This window comes from Rhinopithecus roxellana, chromosome 9, assembly GCF_007565055.1.
Source record: "Rhinopithecus roxellana isolate Shanxi Qingling chromosome 9, ASM756505v1, whole genome shotgun sequence".
Lineage (NCBI taxonomy): Eukaryota > Metazoa > Chordata > Mammalia > Primates > Cercopithecidae > Rhinopithecus > Rhinopithecus roxellana.
In genome coordinates, this window is record NC_044557.1 from 13590659 (window position 1) to 13612531 (window position 21873).

General features: G+C 38.0%; 1 protein-coding gene across 4 annotated transcripts in view; it reads right to left on the reverse strand.

The window, feature by feature from the left end:
• SNTG1 (syntrophin gamma 1) overlaps positions 1–21873 on the reverse strand; it is a 929093-nt gene that overhangs the window by 660655 nt on the left and 246565 nt on the right. For 2 of the 4 annotated variants that reach the window (XM_030938149.1, XM_030938150.1), the window contains one exon: positions 9521–9595. The exons of the other annotated variants lie outside the window; for them this stretch is intronic. The gene's annotated coding sequence lies outside the window, so the exon portion shown is untranslated. The remainder of the gene's footprint in view (positions 1–9520; positions 9596–21873) is intronic. 4 annotated transcript variants of the gene reach the window in all.

The following is a 21873-nucleotide window of genomic DNA, read 5'->3' on the forward strand; positions in this document are numbered from 1 at the left end:
TTGTCTGGTGTACACACACACACACACACACACACACGTGCCAAAGCACACTTTTTCTCGAAAAAATGCTTCCTGTTAGAAATAGGGCTACTTTTATAACTAATATATTGGGATATCTGTACTCATAAACATAGAATATATTTTATTTAGTAACATGCATCTAGTACATAGTTATATCTTTCAGCTTATTAATTACATTTACTCAACTAAAGATTTATTTCTTATAGTGTTTACACCTGCAATATAAAAATGGTTTAATATCCTGTCAAAAAAATTTTTGGATTAGTTGACAAAAACCTGAAGACATAGTTGTTGATCTGCCATTATCTCACCATCTAACTTTGGAGAAGTGCAATTGGCAGTAAAAGAATCTACTGTATCTATATGGTAGGTGCATTCTCATTTTAAAAAGGGTATAAAATTGACTGTTGTCATTATTATATATGCATTATTCTTTGCCTCGTCAACTCATAGGCATTTAGACTGGGGTTTTCATGCTGCAAATGACACTCTTCTAAAATAGATCTTCATATTGATCTTGCTTTAGAAAATAATACTATATTCTTATTATGATATCACAACTTGCTCCATTGAATTCATACATTATATACTGTAACATACAAGTGTAGAATAATTTTGAAAATCTGGCTTGGTTTTTAAATAGCATAACAATTCTTGTATTCTGTCACGACATTTCTTTCAAGGGAACTGTTTCTTCGCTTGTTCAATTGACCCTTTTTGCACTATTGATTTTCCTTCTTATTTTTTCTACATATTAGGAAATAATATGAAGCGAGGCCCAAATTGAACATTTTAAAAAATAAAAGATAATATCACATTTCAAAAGCATATAACTTTGTGCATGTTACTATTCATCACTGAGAAATGTAACAGATTACATTTTGCTTCATTTTCTCATCATTTTTCTATGCATACTAGCAATTACACAGTTAAAAATAAAAATGAAATCCCTTAAACATTTTCACATTATCCATTATACTAGTATTATTTTCTTCCTTAAATACGCAAAATAACTTGTTGAAAACACAAATATTATAAGTACCAGTTACACCCATTAAATTTATAAAATGAGAATATATAGCCCAGAAATAGCACCTGAAAAACTCTGCTGACCCCGCTTCCCCACCTATTCATGGAGGTAGGACTGAAGCATGTGCCAGCCAAATGGCTGTTTTTGGAGAAGCAGTTTTTGGAAAGGCAAGAAACTGACATTATATTAAAGCAATTAATAAAACTACAGTCAAGTTTATGATAAAGTCCATTAGGAAAATAAAAACAAAGATCAAGTCCAAATATCCAGATGCAAGATCTGAGACACGCAAGGTACACAGAAATGAGTTTTAAGGACGGGGCATGTTCAAAAGCATAGGACATGAGTCAGATTAAGTCAACTAAAAGTGAGGTCCAGAGCAATCACCACCAACAGTGCTAGCCTGGAGAGCACAGTTCAGACAGGGCTGAGTGAAGTGACTAGGAGGGAGAAGTACTCTTGGCAATGGAGTAATGCAAGACTTCTCTTCAAGAGTTCACAGGCAGGGCATGGTGGCTCATGCCTGTGATCCCAGCACTTTCGGAGGCCAAAACAGGCTGATCTCCTGAGGCCAGGAGTTCGAGACCAGACTGGCCAACATGGTGAAACACCATCTCTACTAAAAATATAAAAAAAATTTAGTCAGGCATGGTGGCATGTATCTGTTATTCCTGCTACTCAGGAGGCTGAGGCAGGAGAATTGCTTGAACCTGGAAGGCAGAGGTTGCAGTGAACCGAGCTCATGCCATTGCACTTAAGCCTGGCAACAAGAGCAAAACTCTATTTCAAAACAAAACAAAATAAAACAAACAAACAAAAACAAAGAGTTCACAATCTGCTAGGAAACACAAACAAAAATAATCTATAATGCTATTATATAGCAACATAGAAAATGAATACTTAGGATGGGCCACCTAGAAAAAATGTGTTGAATGTGGTAGGATTTATGTTTGGGTTTTGTATAATAGGAAGTCTATTTTCTCTCATGTTTCCTTGCATTTGTTTTCATTGAGGTAAAATTCACATAGAATAAAATTGATTATTTAAAGTATATAACTCAGGGGCATTTAGTAAATTCACAACATTGTGCAAATATTACTTCTATCTAGTTCCAAGACATGTTATTACTTTCTTTTGTGTATGTATGGTAAGCACACCTAAAGTCTACTCTCTCCAGAAATTTCCTGTATACAGAACAGTATTATGAACTAGAGTCCTCATGCTGTACCATAGATCTCTAGACTAATTCATCCTATGTAATTTCAAGTTTGTACTCTTTGATTCACATCTCTTTATTTCCATGCCCTCTCCTGCCAAGTAACCACAATTCCACTCTGTGTTTGTATGTATTTGACTTAAGATCCCACATATAAGTCAGATAATACAGTATCTGTCTTTCTGTTTATGGCTTATTTCACTTAGTGTAATACCCTCCAGGCTCAACAATGTTGTTGCAAATGTCAGTATGTCCTTTATTAAGACTGAATAGTATTATATTATGTACATATACCATAATTTATTTATCCATTCATCCATCTATGAACAGTTAGGGTTGTTTTCAAATCTTGGCTATTGTGAATAATACTACAATGAACAGGGAAATGCAAGTATTTCTACAAGATGCTGATTTCACCTTCTATGGGTATATAACCAACGGTAGGACAGCTGGATCATACAGTAGTTCTATTTTTAATTTTTTGAGAAAACTCCATGCAGTTTTTCACAATAACTCTTCCAATTTACATTCCCAGCAGCAGTGGACAAGGGTTTCCTTCCCTCCACACCCTTGCTGACACCTCTCACATCTTGTCATTTTTATTATAGCCATCTTAACAGATGTAAAGTGATATCTTACTGTGATTTTTATTTGCATTTTCCTGATAATTAGTGCTGTTTAATGCCTTTGCATATGTATAGTTATTTGCATATCTTTCTTGGAAAAATGTCTATTCATATATTTTGCCCATTTTTAAATTAGATTACATTTTTCCTTTCAAGTTGTGAGAATTCCTTATGTATTTTGCATATTAACTTCTTATCAGATATATAGTTTGCAAATATTCTCTCCAAGTCCATAGATTACCTTTTTATTGTGTTATTTCCTCTGCTGTGCAAATGTTTTTTAGTTTAATAACTAATGTTTATGGATTGAAAGTTTTAATATTTTTAAAATGTCAAATACTGCCTAAAGCCATGTACAGACTGAATGCAATCTCAGTCAAAATTTCAATGGCATTTTTCACAGGAACAGAAAAAACATTCTAAAGTTATATGGAACCATGAAAGACTCAAATAACCAATATGATCTTGAAAACTGAAAACAGAGTTTGGGACATCATATTTCCTGATTTCAAATTACATGACAAAGCTACATTAAAAAGAACAATATGGTACTGGCATAAAAACAGACACATAGACCAATAGAACAGAGTAGAGAGCCCAAAAATCAATCCAAGTATACATAGTCAACTAATTATGGCAAGGCCACGAAGAAGAGACAATAGCATTAGGATAATTGGAAATTAGTACTCAAAAGAATGAAACTGTACTCTTATATAACACACAAAAATCAACTCAAAATAAATTGATGATTTAAACATGAGATCTGAAGCAGTAAAATTTGTAGAAGCAAACATGGCAAAAATCTTCTTGATATTGATCTTAGTAATAATTTGTTTTGAATATGACACTGAAAGCTCAGGCAGCAAAAGCAAAAATAAGCAAGTGTGACTACATCAAAATAGAAAACGTTTTAGTAAGGGAAAGTGTTTCTTTTTGGCAGAATGTCACACAGAGATAACATCAGGAAGAAAGGTGAGATTACAGGATGAGGCAATTACATATCTTGATACGATAAAGAACAAAAATAATGAACAGAACATGCATAAGAAGGCTGATAGAGCTGGTGGTTATAGAATTCATGGACACCTGGAAGTTCAAGAAGAAAGTCATGGAAAACTGTAAGTTTGAATTTTGCAGATAAATAGAGGAAGATATTGACTAATTAATACTGAGACCTGAGGAAGAGACTTCATATTGTATCTTCTCTTTATAATTCATTTGTATTCATTTGTATTGTCTGAAATGGCCTTTCCCCATTTCAAAACTAACGTGTTAGATAACCTCCCACAGTTTTGTAAAGTATCCCTGTGTGTGTGTGTGTGTGTGTGTGTGTGTGTGTGTGTGTGTGTTTGTGTGTGTGGAGAGAGACAGAAAGTGACAGGAAAAAAAAAAAAAAGGAGGAAGAAAAAAGGAGGAAGAGACCGGAAGAAGAAAATGAGGAATGGAAAGAGGAAGAGGTACAGGAAGGAGAAGATAGCAGTGGCGAAAAAGAGAATGTCAAATGATTCTGCCACGTTGGAAGACAACTTTGCCATTCCTTCTAGAGCTTACCACCTGATGCAGCAGTTACGCTACTAAGCATTACCCATTGATTTGAAAGCTTATGTAAGGTCTGAATATTTTTGTTGCAGCTTTATTTGTAACTGCCTTCAGAAGATGAATGAATAAATAAATCGGGGTATACCACAGAATGGCATATTATTAGGAAACAAATCACCTATCAAACCACCAAGAGACATAGATGAATCTAAAATGCATATTGTTAAGTGAAGGAAACCATTCTGAAAAGGCTATCTACTGTAGGATTCCAATTATGTGACAATTGGGAAAAGGCAAAACGGTAGAGATAGTGAAAAGATCAGTGGTTTACAGGGGTTCAGGAATGAGGAGAGTTAAATAAGAGAAGCACAGGGATTATTTTTGGGTGGTGAAACTCCTCTGTGTGACACTGCAATGATGGTTCCATGATATTATGCATTTGTCAAGACCCATAGAGTACTATAACACAAAGCATTCATATGACTGTATGCAAATTAAAACAAACATATGTTAAAGAGGTCAGAACATTCAACTAAGTGTGGGGCTGTGTATGCAGGGCCCTATAAGGCTAAGTCAGTTTTTGTTTCCATGAAGCCAGCCCACTCCTGTTTCATTTGTCAATATTTGCCTCTTAGCATTTGCCCCTGAGCTTTTGCTGGGTGTAACCAACCTCTCTGAGCAAACCAAGGTCTCTGTGTGTCCCTCGGGGTTGGAGCAGACACTGCACAGCTGTGACAGCTCCTCGATGGGAATAGTTGAGGCTGAACTGAAGATTGGCTTTTGCATCCAGGACAGAGGGAGGCAAGCAGGGAAGTTCAGGAATGAGGCACTGACTGCTGCTGACACATGGTAACCATGGGGTAGTGAGAGCCATCACTAGGGGTATTCCAGCCTGAAGGCAAGGAAAACTCCTGAAATTTGGAAAGAAGGCAGGACTGAGCAGATGTGGAAAGTCATGAAAAAGAGGGTCCCACACTTACAGGAAGACAGTACCTCTCTCCACCATTTCAGCTGCCATGCTCCAGAGCTTCTGCAATTCTGTTCTGCAGCTTTTACAGTATAAGCAGCATTTAACACAACAAGATTTATGAGAATAATTTTTGAGATTTGTTTGTTTTACCTTATATTACCAAATGTGCCTGATGGTGACCTAAAGATTTTCCTGTGACTCTACTTCACAGACAGACACAAATACAGGCGCACACTTTTAGTCCTGAGAGGATGCCAATGGCCTTTCCCTCCACACCATGGTACCACCTTCTCTTGACTGAACAGGGAGAGATGGAATCACCAAACTAAAGCAACCTAGATTAATCTGCCCATGAGGAAAAGCAATTCTGAGAACTTGAGAACTTCCAGAAGTCCCCTCATACCACTAGGGTAGACAATACTAACAATAAAAGGAAATATTTTAAGTGTAGCTAGACTTTCCTCAACTAAGAGAGTCTTTGAAATGCACAAAATGGAGCTACAGAAATGTTCCCTTCAGTTGATCAATTTTTCTGAAATGTTCATTTGGACCTTATACATTGTGGTACAACAGTTAATCCTGAGAGCATAAGGAGAAACTACAGTTTCTTCCCTCTCATATAACTTTCCTGGAAACATAAAACAAGCAAACAAATTCAAGTCAGTGTGTTTTTTTCCAGTCTGGGGGAACCTCACTGCTATTAGTGCTCTGGCTGGGGACTTTACCCGCCTTCCCTACATAAAACTTTTGCAGTCAGATCCAGGAAACAAGAGAAATGGGCAGTGGGTCCCAGTCAGAATGAATTCAGAAAGTTTCCCAGGGTATGAAGTCAGTACTGGGCTGAATGCTAAGCTTGCTTGCATTTGATCATGTAGTCATTTTATCTGTGACAGACAACACTAGAAATAGAGATGATTTCTGAGTGAAGCCAATGATTCTTCAATCACAAACTTGCCTAAGAATACTAAGAACCTGAACAATGATTCTGGCGGCACATGGGCCAATAGAAGTTGCGTCCTGTCAGCAGCTGCAACTTGTGACACAAAGAGGGGCAGGCCACTGCAGAAGGACTAATTGAAGTACAAGGGTAGAGGCCTCAGACATCCCAAAAGCACACAAAAGAAGCAACAGCAAAAAAAAAAAAAAAAAAAAAAAAAAAAAAAAAAAAAAAAAAAAAAAAAAAAAAAAAAAAATCTATGTATTAAAATATCAAGTATTTTTATTATACTCTTGTTACAGTAATTTTAAAAATACCCAGGAAGCCTGGGGCTGCCTCTAGCCAGGTAGAGAGGGTGGCGAGCACAAAGGGGCAGGGATCCAGCTGTGACACTTGAGGACACTCAGGCTCTCAGGGTTCCTTATGCTCCTGGGGCTATTTTCAACTCTAATGTGAAGTCAGTCTAGCTTTAAATGTGGGCAAATATGAACATGAATTAAACATGAAACGGCAAAGAGATATATTTAAGAAGAGAGAGGACTGCTTGAAATGCATCCAGCCATATTTTTGAAAAATAACAAAATATTAACACTTTTCAGGATTGTCAGAAGAAGGTGGCTTGAGAATGGGAATAGCCGCCCTCAAGTGAATTTCCATTATTTTCCTTACAACTGCCTTTCGCCATTTCTTCATGTATAACCTGTACTCTTATTGGGCTTTAGTCAGCATTTGCTGTGCATGATGCTTTGAAATCTTTGCACAGCAGTGGTGTGAAAGCATGCAGAGCGGCCCCTGACACTTGGAAATTCTAAGAAGGGAATAAATGAACCCCTCTTGCACAGCAACAGCTTGACCACTGATGGCTAGCCCAGAATAATTCTGGAAGTTTCAGTTTCCATCCTTTGCTCTCTGTGCCCTTCAATTGATTCTTCCACAAGTGCTTCCAAATTAAGGATTGAAAAACCAAGGAATCACAGGACTCAAAGAAATATTAATATTCATCTAATCTGGAGGTTTGGGGAATGGGAATGGATTTAGGAGAAATGAAGACAGAGACAGAGCAGCCAAGTCCTAGATCACTCACTGCTGCTTCCATTAAAATGCTTCTTTTTCCCTCTTTTGTCTGTTGGATTCCCCTATGAGATTTTATGTGAAGCACATATTTAACTATGACAAAAGGTCCAGCAATGAAAAATAACTTGAAAACTTTGGGTATATAATGGCATTTATAATGCATTAGAAAGGGTTCTTTTTGCTTTGTGGAAAATGTGCTTTGGAAATTTCTGAGTTTACATGAATGATGAAAATATAATGTTTAATTTAAAGATAATTGTTTAACACTTTTACACTGTTGGTGGGAGTGTAGATTAGTTCAACCATTGTGGAAGACAGTGTGGTGATTCTTCAAGGATCTAGAACCAGAAATACCATTTGACCCAACAATCCCATTACTGGGTGTATCCCCAAAGGATTACAAATCATTCTACTGTAGAGACACGTGCACACATATGCGTATCGCAGCACTATTCACAATAGCAAAGACTTGGAACCAACCAAAACATCCATTAGTGATAGATTGCATAAAGAAAATGTGGTACATATACATCATGGAATACTATGCAGGCATAAAAAAAGAATGAGTTCATGTCTTTTGCAGGGACGTGAATGAAGCTGGAAGCCATCATTCTCAGCAAACTAACACAAGAACAGAAAACCAAACACCACATGTGCTCACGTGTGAGAGCTCAATAACAAGAACACGTGGACAGAGGGAGGGGAACATCACACACCAGGGCCTGTTGGGAGTTGGAGTTGGGGCCAAGGGGTCGGAGAGCATTAGGACAAATAACTACTGCATGTGGGGCTTAAAAGCTAGAGGATGGGTTGATAGGTGCAGCAAACCACCGTGGTACATGTATACCTACGTAACAAAACTGTATGTTCTGCACATGTATCACAGAACTTAAAGTAAAATTTTTTAAGAAGATAATTGTTTAAAAACCTACCTGAATAATTTTAGAGTCAGATTGGGTAAGGGAAATCAGTCTATGAGCAACCCATTCCCATGTACATTCCACGACAAGAAATAGCACAATGTGGCTTCCATGCCTAACAGAATAGGTAGCAAACAGGACAACTTTGAGGCCTAATTGCCTAATCCTCAGTGCCTCTGAACTTGCCATAGTCCTTGAAAACCCATCCTAGAAATCTCTTATAATAGACAATCTGCATGGCTACATAGTTATAAAATTTCATGGTTTTTATAACACATGATACACTCAAAGATTCTTGCCACTTCTATACTACATTTAAGTATAATTGAATACATAAATATGCACACAATATACTTTTTAGTACTGGCACTCACTGAAACTTAACAGATATCAGTGAGTTTGATGATTCTTACTAAAACCATACTATAAGTCCTTGGACTACCAGGACATAAGCTGTCAAAAATACTGTGACAGCTTATTATAAAAACAGATTTAGTGACTTTGATCCTAACCTTTTCTAGCCAGGTTCACCTCCTTCCAACAAATAGTGTATGATTCCTTCCTAAAGTTAACACTTATTCTACTACAAGGTCATTGATCCACCTGCATCATACATGCTGACTCACACTCCCTTCCTAAAGGAATTTGATTCATTGTACTAATTTCACCTCATTCACTCATTCCTCTGAACAAACAAAAGAGAACATGACAGTCCATAGTCACTCTGCCAAGCACTGGCCCCTGCCCCCTCCTTGTTGAGTGTCTACCCTTCTTAGGAAATCACACCTCACTGAAATGTATAACTCCAGTTACCATCTTCATGAGGAGACACTGACCCCTCACCTAATAAAGGGTGTTTTAGAAAAACTAAATTATTTTTCTCATTCCTATAAATAGTATTTATTAAAGAAACAACACAAATCAACACAGCTGTTTAAATAAATATTGTGGAAAGACACATCCAAATGCTGTGTAACTGCAATTAAACATTGAGATATTTCTGAATATTTCTACTCCTTCCATAACAAGAGGTTTTGTTTTCTATGTCAATTTTCAAGAACAGAGAAAGAGGCTTCAAAAAGATTAATATCAAAGAAAACAATTGTCTCTTAGAAGTGTAGACAAATACAGTTGATTTTTTCCCACGAATTTACACATGATACATTACTGCAAAGTAATGGTCTTACTTGAATTCAGGTAGAACAATATTTTTCTTTTGCTGGGGTCACTTCTCGGGCAATCTCAACATTCTGGAGAGCAGTCTAGATGCAGAAATAAAAAAAATAAAATAAGTCCTATGAGCATTCAAAAATAGAAGTGATGAAATCTACACACTGAAATGTATCTACTTTCCCCATGAGGAAGACAAGCCTGCTAGTTACACTTAAATCATACACAATTTTCCACACTTTCTTGTCAATTTCTAGGAATAGCTCAAATCCCTGTAAATTATCGAGAGAGGAAGTGAGGTAATATTTTCCAAATGACTAATGTCACAAGATTAAGTTCTGTGGAATACACTTTGGGGAAATTGACTTCAAAAGGAGTACCAGAGGATATTTGGTAATCTGCCCAAAATTTCATCTGCCAGTAGGTAGCACTTGGATCCAAATTTAGAATGAGACTCCAAGTTTAAATTAGTGACAATATGTAAAAGCCTTCATCGTGAGGAATAGTCTATTGATTTAATGTCAAGAAGTGATAACTTTTTTTATGAAACTTAGCTATTAACTCAGTTTTATTGGGGGGGGGCAGGCTGATCCCTTAAAACATTGAAGGCTTGAACAACAGATTGTTAATTCTAGAGGCTAGAGAGATGCTTCTGCCTTTGTCATTTAGTTTTTAATGATCCCGTTGATGATACTTGGTCCCTCATGAACTCAACTGTAGTTTTGAAAATACTGTACTTTAATAAATGAAATGTAGGTGAGATGTCTATATTTAATAGAGAAGTGGTTATCAGAAGTTCCAGGGTGATGAAGCTGGCTGCATAAGGGTTGCTTCTATAGTTTATTGAAAATAATAATATATTTATAACTGAGGAGATAGGGTTCAATTCTGATTCTGAATCAGATTCAGATAGAGGCCTATAAATATGCATTTTAAAGAACCTCCCTCAAAATCTGAAGCATAGCTAAGCTGAGAACCCTTAACTAGAGTAAAGCTTTTGAGACGTGCTAGGAATAATTCTTGGATGGTGTGATGGTTAACACTCAGTATCAACTTGATTGGATTGAAGGATGCAAAGTATTGAACCTGGGTGTGTCTGAGAGTGCTGCCAAAGGAGATTAACATTTGAGTCAGTGGGCTGGGAAAGGCAGACCCACCCTTAATCTGGGTGGGCACAATCTAATCAGCTGCCAGCGTTGCCAAGATATGAAGCAGGCAAAATACCATGAAAAGACTAGACTGGCTTAGTCTTCCAGCCTACATCTTTCTCCTGTGCCAGATGCTTCCTGCGCTTGAGCATCCAACTCCAGATTCTTCAGCTTTGGGACTCAAACTGGTTTTCTTGCTCCTCAGTTGGCAGGCAGCCTATTGTGGGACATTGTGATTGTGTGAGTTAATACTACTTAACAAACTCCCATTATGTATATATATGTAATATACATATATATTTCCTATTAGTCCTGTCCCTCTAGAAAACCCTGACTAATACAGATGGCCCCCAGATTCTTGCCCCTAAAATGCTTCTTGGCTGCGGACTGGACTTGTGACAATTGTGGCTTTCACTCCTGTGATGAGATTCTATCAGATGACAAAAGTGAAGGGATTATGTGGCTGTCATCGCCCAAATCAGTCAATTTTGAGTTAATCAGTTTGAAGGAGATTATACTGGGTGGCCAGACTTGATCAAGTGGGAGCTCCTACAAAGGATCAGAGGTTCAAGCTGGGACAGATCCTCTCGTGCCTTTGGAAGAGGGAAGCTGCCTTGTGGAGATGGTTGCATACCCAAGTCCTCCAGGAGGCGGCCACTAGGAACCCGGAACAGCCCTTGTCCAGCACGCAGCAAGAATGTGGGGACCTCAGTGCTAGAAATGCAAAGAACCGGATTCTGCCACAAACCTAAACAAGTTTGGTAGAACCCCGGATTTCCAGATGCGAACGCAGCCTGAATGACACTACAATTGTAGCCTTGTGAGACTGTGCATAGAATCAATCTGCATATGTCGTGCCTGCACTTCTAACTATGGAAACCATGAGGAAACAAAGGACTACTATTTTAAATGACCAAGTTTGCTACATGTTTTTATGCAACAATAGATAACCAATACACGAGATAAGTCTTATGCCTCACTCTGTTATTATTGTATCCCCACATGTCATGCATGTGATTCCATATTTTTTTAAATTTATATGATAAGGAGTTCAGAATTAGATATTGTGTCAAAATAATGTTAATTGCACTGGAATAATTATTATATCTTTAAGTGTTTTCACAGGTTGTTTCCTTAGTTATTTTATGTGAGATAATTTTAGACTAATCTGTTTTTCTCCATTTATTTATTATTTTATATAGATGTATTTGATGGATTTTATTTATGAAATAATAAATATACATTAAGCCTCTTGAATTAAAAAAAAAATGTAACCTTGTACCACAGGACCAATGTTGAGGTGTGAAAGTAGGAACATTAGTTAAAGAACAACATGCTATCCTCACTGAGGCCGGTCTACTCCTGGTCTCTATAGCCACAGAGGTGAGCAGACATTAGAACTAGAATACAAGGTTCAAAGTACCACTCTTACAGCCCCAGGTGCAAATATGAAGAGCAAAAAGGGAAAGGAAGCTCGATGAGTCTAGCTAGATGAGTCTTCTGTTTACATATTTACCACCCTCAATTCCACGATTAGCCATTTATTTTCACTTCATTATTATTTTTTTACAGATGGGGCCTCACTCTATCATCCAGACTGGAGTGCAGTGGGTGCAACACTCAGTGCATAACTCACTGCAGCCTCTAACTCCTTGGATCCAGTGATCCTCCTGCCTCAACCGCCCAAGTAGCTGGGATTACAGGTGCAAGCCACAAAACTCGGCTCCTAGTTGGGACCTCTGCAGAGGCTTTAATGAAACACCGTGAGGGAAATGAAGAAATCAAATAAAAACCTCAAACCAAAACACAGACAGTCCAAAGAAGAGTTCACTACAGCTAATGAAGTAAATAAAAATCTAAAAATGGTAGGTTAATCAATGTATTACTTAACAAGGAACTAAAAGAAAGGAGAGATTTTAAGTTTCTATGGAACCGGAATAAATGAGGCAAATAAGAAATACCAGGGCTCTTGCCACCATGTCCTTCCCAGTTCTGAGCTCCCTAAGAGTGGGCCGTCTTCTCTCTCCCTTTCTAGGTCTTTGTATGTTTTTCTCTATGTGATGTCCAAGATATTAAGTTGCATTTAAGTGGGAGGAAGAAGCAAAACTGCTTCTTCTCCAGTTTTGTCAGAAGCAGAAGTCGAACTTCATTTTTGACCTAGGAATTTAACTGGAAAATTTAAGTGTAAAACATAAGAGTATACATGTGAGGTTAAAAATACATTATTGATGTTAGTTATTCAAAGTGTCTTTTAATATTGATAAATTCATACTGCATGCGCTATGATGTCTTTTTGTGAAATAAATTATTATTCACCGTAATTATTCAATGAAATTATTATTCATTGAAAACCCTCAAATACAAGTATCACTGAGGAAAACAAATTCAATTGTAAGTGACAAAGATGGAAAAGTTTCAGAAAGAAAATAAATGTTTTAAAACACTCCTCATCTATATAAAAATGTGAAACAATCACTCTGCCTGGCATATTATTTAATAAGTTAAATATCTTAGTTGTGATGGGAGTTTCACAGAAATATACATATGATAAAATGACATATACACACAAACGAGTGCACGTGTAACCAAATAACTCTGTGGGTTGTACCAAGGTCAGTTTCCTGCTTTTCATAATCAGGTACTGCAGTTATGCAAGATGTTAAATTTGGGTGAAGCTGGGTGAAGGGTACACAGCATCTCTCTGTATGTTTCTTTGCAACTTCCTAGAAATTATAACTAATTAAAATCTTAAAAGTTTCTTAATGTGGGGAAAAGAAAGAGAGGTCAGCCTGTTACTGTGTCTATATAGAAAGAAGTAGACATAAGAGACTCTATTTTGTTCTGTAATTGAGATGCTGTTAATCTGTGACCCTACCCCCAACCTTGTCCTTGCAAGAGACATGTGCTGTGGTGATTCAAGGTTTAAAGGATTTTGGGCTGTGCAGGGTGTGCTTTGTTAAACAAGTGCCTGAAGGCAGCTTGCTGGTTAAAAGTCATCACCATTCTCTTAATCTCAAGTACCCAGGGACACGTACACTGCCAAAGTTCGCAGGGATCTCTGCCTAGGAAAGCTAGGTATTGTCCAATGTTTCTCCCCATGTGATAGTCTGAAATATGGCCTCGTGGGAAGGGAAAGACCTAATTGTCCCCCAGCCTGACACCCGTGAAGGGTCTGTGCTCAGGAGGACTAGTAAAAGAGGAAAGAATGCCTCTTGGCAGTTGAGATAGAGAAAAGCATCTGTCTCCTGCCTGTCCCTGGGCAATGGAACATCTTGGTGTAAAACCCGATTGTATGTTCTGTTTACTGAGAAAGGAGAAAACTGCCTTAGGGCAAAAGATGGGACTTGCTAGGGCAAGGCTGTTCTTTATGCACTGAAAAGGTTTATGGAGATGTTTGCATATGCATATTAAGGCGCAGCACTTTGCCTTAAACTAATGTCACAGAGATCTTTATTCACATGTCTTATTGCTGACCTTCTCCCTACCATGATCCTATTATCCTGCCACTTCCCTTTTTTTAAGGTGGTAAAGATAATGATCAATAAATACTGAAGGAACTCAGGGGCTGGTGCCGGTGTGGGTCCTCTGTATGCTGAGTGCCGGTCCCCTGGGCCCAATTTTTCTTTCTCTATACTTTGTCTCTGTGTCTCATTTCTTTCCTTAATGTTCCACCTAACGAGAAATGCCCACAGGTGTGCAGGGGCAGGATAATAGGATCATCGTCCACCCCTTCACTTAAAAAGTAAAGGAAATGTTGAATATAACTTCAAATAGTGTTATCTCTTAAAGGAAAATAGAATAAAATACAAATATAGTTAAAATCACGTGTACTACAGTTGTTATGCTCCACTTCTTACATTGGGTAATAGATTCACAGATTCTTATGGTATTAATATGCTTTATATCATATATATACACACAGACACATATATATACACACATGCATATACATGTATACACACACATATGTGTTAAGGTTTTGTTTTTGTCAACTATTATACTAAAGTAAAACAAGCAAAATGCATCTTATACTGTATTTCTGTTTATGTATTTTTGTGTGCATATCTTCAGATGAGAGGTACATATTTTCTTTCCTTTACTGTTAGACAAAAAAACAAATTGTTCCTTAATGGCAGTAATAAAAGGAATGGAATGACTTGGTCTTAATAGTATATCTACAATTTGTGGCTTTATTTACATTTGATTGTCTTTATGTTAACAATGTAAAGTTGTTTGTGTTTGTATGAAGTATGTAGCAATAGAGTTAGTAGTTGGGAATTATAATTTTTCACAAATATGATCCTTTCTAAAGATGTGTAGATTTTTTTCAGGAAGTTGGGAAATATTAAACGTTTTAGAAAAAGGTTACTAAATCATTTAGCTTGCTTAAGTTTTATTATACAAATTAAAGGAATTGTAATTAAATTATATTTTTATATTTTAATAAGAGAAAGCACAAGATGTAGCCACATAACATCAAATTATAAGTTCAAATTTAGATTCCTTCATTAAGTAATCATGTATTTTATAACAATACTTATCTAAGGTAATTTTTAAATTATTAGAAAAAAATGATATGCAAACTAATTAATGGCTTTTCTAAATTTCTCTGAAAATAATACTTGAGTGAAACAAATTTACTTTCTTCCTTTCTTTCTTTCTTTTCTTTCCTTCCTTCTTTCCTTCCTTCCCTTCCTTCCTTCCTTCCTTCCTTCCTTCCTTCCTTCCTTCCTTCCTTCCTTCCTTCCTTCCTTCCTTCCTTCCTTCCTTCCTTCCTTCTTTCCTTCCTTCTTTCTTTCTTTCTTTTTTGAGACAGAATCTTGCAAACTTGCCCAGGCTAGGGTACAGTGGTGTGATCATGACTCACTGCAACCTCAACCTGCCAGGCTGACAGGATCCTCCCATCTCAGCTTCCTGAATAGCTGGGACTACAGGCACATGCCACCATGTCTGGCTAACTTTTGTATTTTGTGTTTTCTTTTGTAGAGATGAGGTTTTGTTCTGTTGCTCAGGCTGATCTCAAACTCATAGGCTCAAGCAATCTGCCTGCCGAGGCCTCAAAAAGTGCTGGGATTATAGGCATGACCCACCATGCTTGGCCAAATATACTTTCTTATCAGGACTATTACATATAATCACGGTCCAGAGAGGTCAATGTTATTTGAAGGAATGTGATATGAGAGGTTTTATATATACTAGATTTAATAGCTGAGTGACATATAGGAAAAGTTGGTTTCGAAACAGACTCTTTTGCTTTCCTAATTTCAAAGATATTTTTATTTAGCATAATTGGATGGCATTCAAGTTACAATGCATCTTTAGGTTCAACTAGTAATGCCCATTGGTTATATGACAAATGTATGTATAGACATATATCTTGATATTTTTAGGAAACACTAAGGTTTTCCAATGTAGGGTTTCTGTAATGATCTGAAAATTATAGTTGTAAATCACTGAAAAAGGAAAATAAAAATGACATGGCCATAATGGAAGCAATTTTCAAGCAGATAATATGCAGAACATGGTAGATGAGTGTCCCTGGCTGAGGATGATGTAAATTAATTGCTTCACTTAGTTAAGTTAAGCAATATTAAGTCAATTATACTCTTTCTGGATATAAAAGCTCTATTTGGAGATGAGTACAAGGATGAAAAAGCTCTACAGCAAACATCAGTATACAGGACACAAAATAATTTTTGGATACACTTTGACATTTTCCTGATTCTTGCTTGAATAAATCACTACTTGCAAAAATGATTTCTGTACATCCATACATCAGTTAGCTAAAGCCTCATTCCTGTCACTGACTGCACTGTGATATAGAAAATTAATCTTTTCTTCACTCAGACAACTTGCTAGAGCAAGGTAAATGGGAATCTCTGGCTGGGGATGGAGACTAAACTTTAAGTTAAACTGACTTCACTTAATTAAATCGAGCAATATTAAGCCAATTGCTCTCTTTTCAGTAAGCAAAGCTATGCCTGTGAAGCTCATCAAAGCAGAACTCAACACTGCTCTGTCCGATATTATAAACACCTGACACCAAACTCAACATTTGTGTGTGTGTGTGGGGGGGGGGAGACAAAAAATTATTTTTACTGCTGGGGAGGGGAAAGCATAGTTTATATGGATTAGAGTCACTATTGTCTTAATTTATGACATACATAAAATATGCTAAAAGCAAATTTGAAAACCTATAAATAAGGGATGGCTTATTCTTTGACCATAATGTTTAGAGTGATATTCACAAAAATGAACTTTATCTTCTGATGTTGTATAGTCATACCATTTAGTAAAGCCATGGAGCATAATAAGTATTTAGCAATAGAATTCATAGTTGGAGATAATATTTTTTTCAAACAGTTTCCAAACTGTTGACATAAGGGTTGCATATTTTGAAGAGTTACTTCTATTTACACATTCACCACATGTTTGAGTGTATATTAGGGACTTTGTAGTCTTCTAGGGTCTGTGAATGTAGCAGGGAAATAAAACAAGGGACAAATAGATAAGTGAAATTTATATTATGACATGTAATACTTTGTACGCACAAAGAGAGTTGCAACCAGATATCCCCTAGTAATTTAAAATGTGTTCACTAAAAATTATCTACTTAAAAACCTATCTACTTTTAAATATCTTTTGATTTTGCCCAACCAAACTATCATTTCAGTCAGATTTTCTGATAGAGCTTTAAATGAATAAGCACCAGTAAAGAAGGTTTGCGGTGTTATCCACTGTTCATGCTTGTCAATGGAGAATTGCCAGTTCTCTGGAAAAAAGCAATCCCCTTTCAGAATTTCATACTGGAACAGAACATGTTCATATGCAAAGTTCTTTGTAACTGTGCATCATGCTGTACCAGCCACGGCAAAGCATCTGAATAGCAGAGAGCAAAGTTCTATTCTCCTTAACCATTTCAGACAAGCATTGTGAAAAATCAGCTTTCTGTTCATTTTTACTTCTGACCATAGTTTAAGCATATTGAGCAGGCCCATGATGATAGACAAAAAAAAAAAAAAAAAAAAAAAAAGAATCTGTGTCTTTTTATCAGGGTCTCTGAGATCAATAGGAGCATTAAAATGGAAGAGAGACAAGAGGAAAAAGCAAACGAAAGAGGTAGATCAAACCCGTAGATTTCAGTCTGTCAGTTCAATAATTTGCAGTGCTAAAGGCAGCAATTGTAGAAATGTAGTCATTATCTTGAAAAGGTAGGATTCAACATAAGTGATTTTTTTGAATTCTTTTTTTTTTTTTTTTTTTTTTTTTTTTTTTTTTTTTTTATTATACTTTAAGTTCTAGGGTACATGTGCATAACGTGCAGGTTTGTTACATATGTATACTTATGCCATGTTGGTGTGCTGCACCCATCAACTCGTCAGCACCCATCAATTCATCATTTATATCATGTATAACTCCCCAATGCAATCCCTCCCTCCTCCCCCCTCCCCCCTCCCCATGATAGACCCCAGTGTGTGATGTTCCCTTCCCGAGTCCAAGTGATCTCATTGTTCAGTTCCCACCTATGAGTGAGAACATGCGGTGTTTGGTTTTCTCTTCTTGTGATAGTTTGCTAAGAATGATGGTTTCCAGCTGCATCCATGTCCCTACAAAGGACGCAAACTCATCCTTTTTTATGGCTGCATAGTATTCCATGGTGTATATGTGCCACATTTTCTTAATCCAGTCTGTCACAGATGGACATTTGGGTTGATTCCAAGTCTTTGCTATTGTGAATAGTGCCGCAATAAACATACGTGTACATGTGTCTTTGTAGTAGACTAATTTATAATCCTTTGGGTATATACCCAGTAGTGGGATGGCTGGGTCATATGGTACATCTAGTTCTAGATCCTTGAGGAATTGCCATACTGTTTTCCATAATGGTTGAACTAGTTTACAATCCCACCAACAGTGTAAAAGTGTTCCTATTTCTCCACATCCTCTCCAACACCTGTTGTTTCCTGACTTCTTAATGATTGCCATTCTAACTGGTGTGAGATGGTATCTCATTGTGGTTTTGATTTGCATTTCTCTGATGGCCAGTGATGATGAGCATTTTTTCATGTGTCTGTTGGCTGTATGAATATCTTCTTTTGAGAAATGTCTGTTCATATCCTTTCCCCACTTTTTGATGGGGTTGTTTGTTTTTTTCTCGTATATTTGTTTGAATTCTTAAACTTGTCAGTTTGCATTTAGAATTTTAAACTACAATTTAAATAATCTATTATAAAAGCAAATTAATTTCACTAAAAAAATTCCTGGGTGGAGTGCGGTGGCTCCTGCCTGTAATCCCAGCACTTTGGGAGGTGAAGGCGGGCGGATCACGAGGTCAGAAGATCGAGACCATCCTGGCCAACATGGTGAAATACCGTCTCTACTAAAAATGTACAAATCAGCTGGGCGTGGTGTCGTACGCCTGAAGTCCCAGCTACTCGGGAGGCTGAGGCAGGTGAATCACTTGAACCCAGGAGGCGGAGGCTGCAGTGAGCCGAGATGGTGCCACTGCACTCCCACCTGGCGCAGAAGCAAGACTTCGTCAAAAAAAAAAAAAAAAAAAAAAAAAATTGAAGATAAATCTGTAATACTTAGTCTATTAAAAAAACTTGGAATTCTAACTGGAAGATTTAATTTTGGAAAAATTGTATTTTGGAATACTCAGAAGCAACAGTAAAAGGGACACAGATAACTCGTCTTCTAGTCAATAGGTTATAGGTTATGATTAAGTAGAATTTTTCGAAATTTAAAACTAGAGCATATGGGACTTAGTTTCTGTGGATGAAACGAGTCTGTCTCAATAAAGGGCAGTGGAATAACTGGCTGAGTCGAGGAGAGTTGCTTTCTTCCCAGTTGATGGAATCTACAGAGTTGACAGACCAGAAAGGGCCTCCCTTGGCGGGTGAAGGGAGAGTCCTCTCTTCTGAAGAGTGAACTGGGACCCAGGGTATGGAAGCAGGTAGTTAGCAACTCTATGAGAAAAGACTGGAACCATGAATCCTGGAAACAGCCGCATGACACCAGATGCCATCCCCTTCTGTTTGCTCTGAGCCCTTAGAAAGGCTTCCTAAAGATTTCATGGTGATCTCTGCTGTGCCTTGTTATAGAATATGCGAGAAAGTTTCTGTGTCCAGGCTCCCATGAGGCAGTAAGAGCATGCTCTGAATCTGGAATAGCCGGGGCATGTTAACCTCCAGGAACAGCAGTGGGGACAGATGACAGGAGCAGAACACGTCACTACATAATCACGAAGGAATGGCCAGGCTGATGTCAATCAGGACAGAGGATTCAGCTTCACATATGTGATGTAAATACCCCTTCCTATGCTGATGTCCTAGATTAGATAGCGCCTCAGTGGGAGACCCAGCGGGCTAAGGAAGGGAAGCATGATGGAGGATGAAGTCTTGCTAGGGACTGGTGCTTTTTGTTGTTGTTGTTGTTGAGACGGAGTCTTGCTCTGTCACCCAGGCTGGAGTTCAGTGGCGAGATCTCACTGCAAGCTCCGCCTCCCGGGTTCACGCCATTCTCCTGCCTTAGCCTCCCGAGTAACTGGGACTACAGGCGCCCGCCACCATGCCTGGCTAATTTTTTTGTATTTTTAGTAGAGAAGGGGTTTCACCGTGTTAGCCAGGATGGTCTGGATCTCCTGTCCTCGTGATCCCTCTGCCTGGGCCTCCCAAAGTGCTGGGATTACAGGCGTGAGCCACCGCGCCCAGCCAGGATTTAATCTTTTTTTTTTTTTTTTTTTTTTTTTTTTTTTTTTTTTTTTGATACGGAGTCTCCTCTGTCACCCAGGCTGGAGTGCTGTGGCGCAATCTGGGCTCACTGCAAGCTCCGCCTCCTGGATTCACGCCATTCTCCTGCCTGAGCCTCCCGAGTAGCTGGGACTACAGGAACCCGCCTCCACGCCCGGCTAATTTTCTTTTTTTCTTTTCTTTATTTTTTTTTTTTTTTATTATACTTTAAGTTCTAGGGTACGTGTGCATAACGTGCAGGTTTGTTACATATGTATACTTGTGCCATGTTGGTGTGCTGCACCCATCAACTCGTCAGCACCCATCACTTGGACTCGGGAAGGGGAACATCACACATCGGGGCCTATCATGGGGAGGGGGGAGGGGGGAGGGATTGCATTGGGAGTTACACCTGATATAAATGACGAATTGATGGGTGCCCGGCTAATTTACTATATTTTTAGTAGAGACGGGGTTTCACCGTGTTAGCCAGGATGTTCTCCATCTCCTGACCTCACGATACGCCTGCCTTGATCTCCCAAAGTGCTGGGATTACAGGCTTGAGCCACCGCGCCTGGCCAGTGCTTTCTTAAAGCCAGCGGGCTGCAGGGTTCACTCTGGGCAGCCTCACTTGCCCATTGGCTTGGTGACACTATTTTCCTGCTCTCAGGTTATTCACAGAGCTGCTCTGACAAGAACCAGGGCGACTAATTCTATCTCACTTCCTTATTTTGTTCTCCCAAGCAAGTGGCAGTCAAGTCAAGCTCTCCACCTTCCCTGTCACTGTACAATTCAATTCAACCACAAATCACACAGCATTTCTTCTGCCTCTCACTCTTCCTCCTTCCTCTTCTCTTTCTCTTTCCCTAAATATTATTCCCCTCTCTTTCATTCTTATAAAAGCAGTTTAGGCCAGGTTGTGAAGGATTTTCAATGCTTGTCTAAGATTATATGCTTTATTAATGCAGAATAGGGAATGAATAGTGTTTTTTTTAAAAGACAATTATCTCTTAATCTAATTTGTGGTCTTTCCTTTTGCCCCTTAAATATTGCTGCTACCCAGGATGTTTTGATTCGGTGTTTCATTTTTGTTTTCTTTTTCTTTTTCCTATTTTTTTTTTTTTTTTTCTGATTCTTCCATACCTTTTTTGTGGGAATGCTCTCCTCACTAGACTAGGGCTTTCAAATCTATAACTACCTCAGGTACTCAAGGGCAAATCACTAATTCTATCTTTAGGCCAGAGGTTTCTCTGAACTCCAGATACACATACACAACACACAACACATATACCACAAACTCTCAGGTCCTCTTGGAAAGTCCCTAGAATCAGCACATTGACACTGAAAGTTAGCCTTTCCCCACAAAGACATGGCTGTCTTCCCATATAATCTATTAATAGTACCATCACAACTCCCACGCCCCAAGCCACGAAACTGAACTTAATATTTGATTTCTTCCTTCGCTTTGTCCCTATACAATCAGTGGGTCAA